The sequence below is a fragment of the Sturnira hondurensis genome, unplaced genomic scaffold, assembly GCF_014824575.4.
Source record: "Sturnira hondurensis isolate 20B ecotype Veracruz unplaced genomic scaffold, ASM1482457v3 Scaffold0001120, whole genome shotgun sequence".
NCBI lineage: Eukaryota > Metazoa > Chordata > Mammalia > Chiroptera > Phyllostomidae > Sturnira > Sturnira hondurensis.
The window spans coordinates 6,211,471-6,217,470 of NW_028073751.1; positions in this window are offsets into that span (position 1 = coordinate 6,211,471).

The window sequence follows — 6,000 nt, forward strand, 5'->3', positions numbered from 1 at the left end:
ATTAGGACTACCCACCGGGGGTTGTGCTTTTTTGTTATAACCACTAAATACCATCCCCAGTAAGCTGGGTAGGTCAGCGGTTCTGCTTCTCCAGAACTGGGCCCTGGCATGCCCACATAGGGAGTAATTTGTTACTTCATTCCTTTACGAAATGCCAACTCTGTTTTGAGGACTTCCCTGGGTGATGGAGATGCAGACAGGAACAAGGCACACTCCTGCCCACAATGAGCTCTCAATCTAGAGTAATTTCCTTACCTTACCAAAAAAAAGTTAAATACGAATTGTTTTTGGACAGTGCATCACTTTTTTTTTTTTTTTTGCTTAGTATAGTTCTATTATAATTATTATAAATTTAGACAGTAAATACAAAAATAATCATAGCTATTTTTTATGTTCTAATAACTGTACTATGCACAAATTTAATTCAGCTTTCAAACCAGATGTGTAAAGTAAATATGGCTTATTTAATTTGTCTATAATTTATTTGGTCTTCCTTCCAAGGCCCAATGCTTTGGTTGAGGGAAAAAAATAACAACTTTTGTTCCAATTTCATTTAGAGCTTAATAATAATTTAAAAAGTCCCTTAGATAGTGTTCAGGCAACATCAGGAAGCAAGTCAAGACTTTCTATTGTCAGACTTTCTGACATTCAAAATAATTCTATTTTGAATAGAATTAAAGTGCTAATAAAGTGCTAATGGTAAAGTGCTAATCCTGGTAAAGTGCTAATCCTGATGCCTGAAACATAGTAAACATTCAAAATAATTCTATTTTGAATGTCAGAGTTTAAATATACTCTCCATTTTTTGTACTTTTTTTCTGAAACAAATTCTAATACTTCTTTCCCCACACCTACACCCTCTTTTAAAAGGTAGTTCCCAAGAGAGATGCCCCACACAACTAAGGAGAAAGCCTTGTACTCTGAAAGGCTAAAAGGAAAATCTTATTAATCATTTAAAAATATATATAGCTCCTGAGAAACATACATCATCTCCCAAAGTTTTCACGGAAGCTCTACGAGAAAAGTGGTATTTGCAGATGAATCAGCTGAGACACGGAGAGTGTAAGGCCGTGCTGAAGACTGCGGAGCTGATTTACTCCGCCCTGTGTTTATTGATCTGGATCACACAGGCATGGCCGGGAAAGAGGTGCTCTGTGGGGCTTCCCCTGCAGAACATAGGGCAGCTTGTAGCCTGTTGTGCAGCAAACACCTCACTTATGTTTGTGTCTCTAGTGCCTAGCATGATGCCAGCACACGGTACATTTCAGTCAATGTTTTCTCAGAGTTAACTGCTTGCAATCACTCCGGAAGGATTTTTGTTTTCTTTTCTCAGTGTCCATTTCATAGACAGGAAACTGGGGCACAAGGACACAGAGCTGGTGGCAGCTGAGCTGGTCTCCTATGTCCCATGCTATGGCACATGGTTTCTGTTTTCTGTTTCTGGACTCATTTCTGGAGGGATTCAAGAGTCCTCTTACTGAATAGGAAGAGAAGTTCAGGGGCTAAAAAGAAAAAAATAGAGACCCTGCAAGTTCTGTATTGCCTCCCATCAGGGGAGATGTTAACCCCTAAGCCCAGCCACTTCTGCAATTAATCACAGTGATCTCAGAGCTGTTTGATTTGGGAACTCTTTTGAGAACTGTGCACTTCTTCTTTCTAAGAAAGTAACAATTGTTCTGTAATCTCAGGAGTGCCTTAGTCAGACAATCAACACAAGCACCTACTTGGGTTCTTGGCAGAGTGTAAATCTAGATGTCTACTTTTATACCTCTAAGAGGCTGCAAGGCAAAATTAGCAGAAAACACCACTACTCCATTTGAGGGGGAAAAGACAGACTTGATGGCCCTGACAAGTCCACAAGCTTCCGAGGAATGTGGAATGAGAGGCACTGTGACCTTATTGTGAGCATGGGATTCTACTCCAGGCTGAATTTGTTCTCAGGTTCATGGCCTTGGGCCAGGTAACAAAACCTCTCTGTGCTTCATGCCCCTCACTCACAAGTCATGCTTATTGGACAGCGTATTGGGAGTAGTATTAAATGAAACAGTCCTGGTAAAGTGCTAATCCTGATGCCTGAAACGTAGTAAACATTCAAAATATGTCATCTATGGACATCAAAGAGATGGAAATACTGAAGAAGAGCAGGAGCAGCCATGATAATGACTGAATTCGAACCCAAAGGCTAGAAAAATTTGGGGGGCCTGGGAAGTTAGCTCAACACCCTCCTACTTCTCATAGCTTTACATTCATCCTTCCTCAGCCCTGTTCACTTTAAGTCTCTGTTAACACTTTCCTTTCAATGATCACTGCCCAAATGTATTGGGTGCTTACTTGTGCCATGTGTTGTGTGTGCCAATGTGTCAGTCTTCTATACATTTCTGTACAGTAGGCAGTATTTGGCCCCTGCTTTACAGATGGAGAGACAAGGGCAGGGACATGGAACACCTCATGCACTTGTTCACAGGCAGCCTGGCTGCAGAGCCCATTAACTCCAGACTTTGCCAGTATAATACCTCATGATGGATTCATGCACTCCCAATGACAAAAAATATGTGTACTTTCTGTTTTCAGTCTCCCTCCTTTCAAGTAGGGAATATTCTTTTCATTTAATGGAGGAGGGAGTTGAGGCTCAGGGATGTGAAGTGCCCAAAGTCTTCCAGCTGGTCATTAGCAAAGTCAAGGCCAAGCAAGGTCTTTTGGACTCCAAGTCCGGTGCTCTTTCTATCATAGCACAGCTGCCAGGGACTGTGCTGGCCCTGTCCTACCCCTTTCCTCCCCACTCTACCATAGAAACTCCACATATGCCCTTCATGCCACATTTCTCTTGTACTGCCCTTCTCCTATTCAAAACGTCTCAAGTATGATCTGATTCTAACCTCACATGAGTCTTTAGTCAAACATCAACCTGGAACACCAATTTATGTGAAGATATTAAGTGTTAAACTACCCAGAAAAACAGAATGTCATATGGGATTCAAGCTGAAAAAAAAACCAACGCTTTTTCCAGCCTTGTTTTTTTGTAACAATGTTGTTTTTTTGTAGGGTAGGACCTTACACAGGTGCCAGACCAGCAGAACAAGCATGACTAAGCTCTTTCAAGGCCTCCATCACCACATCAGAGGCCTGGCTGTCCACAAAGGACAACTGTTCTCTTCCCTTCTGAAGCAGGGTCTTGGCTTTGGGAGGCAATTCAAAGCAAGATCTCAATCCATCCCTTCTTACCTTCAGGCATACCCAGTCGTCTTCAGTCCAAGAAGGAAGTAGCACACAGGCCTGGAACCATGAACCCTGAAGCGGGAGAGAAGCTTCTCCTCTCCCTTCCCTGTCCCACTGCTATGCTCTCTTCCTGGAAGAGAGCAGAGCTGCTGAGCTCGCTGGAGACAGGTGATTGGGCCAGAGGCAATAAAGGCAAGTAAGGACCAATTATTTCTTAGAAAGAAGAGAATGCCTACATCCCAGAAGAGAAGTGTGAGGACCCCAAATCCTAAATCTCCATACAAACCCCAGCCATTCATCTGGCCATTAATATGACTGCACTGCTACAGATTAAGTTTGAAAAAGTTATACATTGTCATCTTGGTCATCCTCTAGCAAGTATTTTCACTGGATAAATTATTTGAGAAAAGGGACTATAACTTTTTTTTTTACATCTCACGTAGTACTGGCAAATAGGAGAAATATTCATAAAATATTTGTTGATATGAAATTGCTGATTCAATTGAAACATTGATTCAATATTGTTACATTCTTACATTGATCCTAATCTTGCCAAATTAAATCTCTACTTGCATTTTTATTCTCTAGTTTGCAAGTACTTAGTAAGCATTTACTCTCGGCCAGATACTGAGATGTGCATTTAAAAACAAACACAGTTGCAGACCTTTGGAATAATACAATCTATGTGGAAGATTGCCAGGAAATAATTATGAATGAGATGCATTATATACAAGGAAGCTAGTATAGTACAGAAGCATAGATAAGGAAAGTTCATCTTGTTTGGGGCTCTTGGGACAACTTCTCTGAGTAAAGGAGGTTTAATCTCAGAGATGAATGAGATTTAATGAGTCAGAGAGGGAGGGAAAGTGAGATGCAGGAATGTGTGAATGTTTAGATGCCACAGAAGAAATACTACTTTAGAAATTAAGAAAGCAAGAGCAGCAACGGTAAAAAGGAGATTGAGGAAATGCAATCCTCCTGGCTTCTAAGCAATGGTAAAGATTTTAGGCTTTTGCCCTGGCTGATATAGCTCAGTGGATTGAGCACAGGCCTGCAACCCAAAGGATCATGGTTCAATTCCCAGTCAGGGCACATGCCTGGGTTGTAGGCCAGTTCCCAGCAGGGGACGCACGAGAGGCAACCATACATTGATATTTCTCTCTCTTTCTCCTTCCCTTCCCCTCTAAGGATAAATATACAAAATCTTTTAAAAAAGATTTTAGGCCTCTTCCTAAGAGAATATTTAAAAGATCTGGCTCCTCCAGCTGAGGACAGGTGACTAAGAGTGGATAACAGGAGGCTAACATACTGCATATAAGCAAAGGTGTGACAGGTGACTTAACTATCAGAAAATAAAAATTGCTGAGACAGATAACACTTGAATTCAGGCAACCACAAAACCGTGTGTGTAGGGTTCTCTCTAGAGAGCTTTAGAATTCAAAAAGGGCAATAATAAAATCCTAGTGAAGAGATAGCAAGATCAGATGCTGAAGGGCAGGTAGGAAGAATTAAACAATTAGTCGACATGTGAGTGCCCAGTGCCTTCTCGGTGACCATGAATATTCAGGTAAGCTGGAAGATTACAGAAACAGCAGGCATTCAGTGGACAAAACATACTGCAGTTGATCTCTAATTAACAGACAGTGTGGCATTGACGGACACCTGTTAGGTTCTAAGCCTGGGTGTACAGATGGCAGCCAGCACCCAGGCAGAGGAAGAAGTACTCAGTGAGCATCTGGATAGGCCTTGCCATCACATGAGACATCTAGATCAATGCAAACATCTGGAATATTAAACCAACTTTCTGCCTTTTTGGCGAAACCCCAGTCACAGGGACTTGGAGGGAGTCCCAACTACCTCACCTACCATGGTGGGAGTTCAGAGAAATGCTCTGGGTAACTTGGATGGATTTCAATGCCTTGGCTAGCTGTTCGATGCCCAGGAATCTAGATTTTTTGCTTTTTATCAGAAAGACTTGACCCAAGTATTATGCTAAAATACGATTGCCTCTGAATCAGTCGTCATGCCAGAACACATTTAAATTCCCATTTCCTGAGTCAGCGTGAGTGAATCTGCTGTCCCACAACATGAAATGTCAATGGTTCCTGAGCTCATCCCTGTTGGGACTAGGGCATCAACACAGGGACACCCATCCCAGTTGCCATCGAATACATCTTTTGGTCTAGCCCACCAGGGAATGCATTTTGAATAAAAAGTCATGAATAACCTAAAACTGGAAGAATGCATGGGGTGGGAGTGGGGCAAAAATAATGCATCTAGGACTAGAGGAGTTGGGGAGGAGTGTTCCAGTGAGAGGACATAGCAGGGGCAAAGGGCAAGATACCAGCAGTAATCAAATATATATTTAGCTCTTGGGCATCAGTTTAAGATCCTTGCATGTAAACCTACGGTCCTCAAACTCCAATGTGCAAATGAATCAGCGGAGATACATGTCTAAAATGTCGATTCTTGCCCTGGCCGGGTAGCTCAGTTGTTTTAGAACATCGACCTGACATGCCAAGGTTGCAGATTTGATTCCCTAGGTCAAGCACATGCAAGAATCAAACAGTGAGTGCATGAACAACTGGAACAACAAATCAATGTCTCTCTCTCTCCCCCTCCTTCCCTCCTCCCTCCTCTTTCTCTCACTCAAATCAATAAATTAAAAAAGTTTTTGAAAAATGTAGGTTCTTTGTCCCTGTACCTAGATACCCTGACTCTGGTGGAGAGCCTGGGAATCTGGATTTTAGCAACTCCCTTAGTATATTTGAGATAGCAAAACCA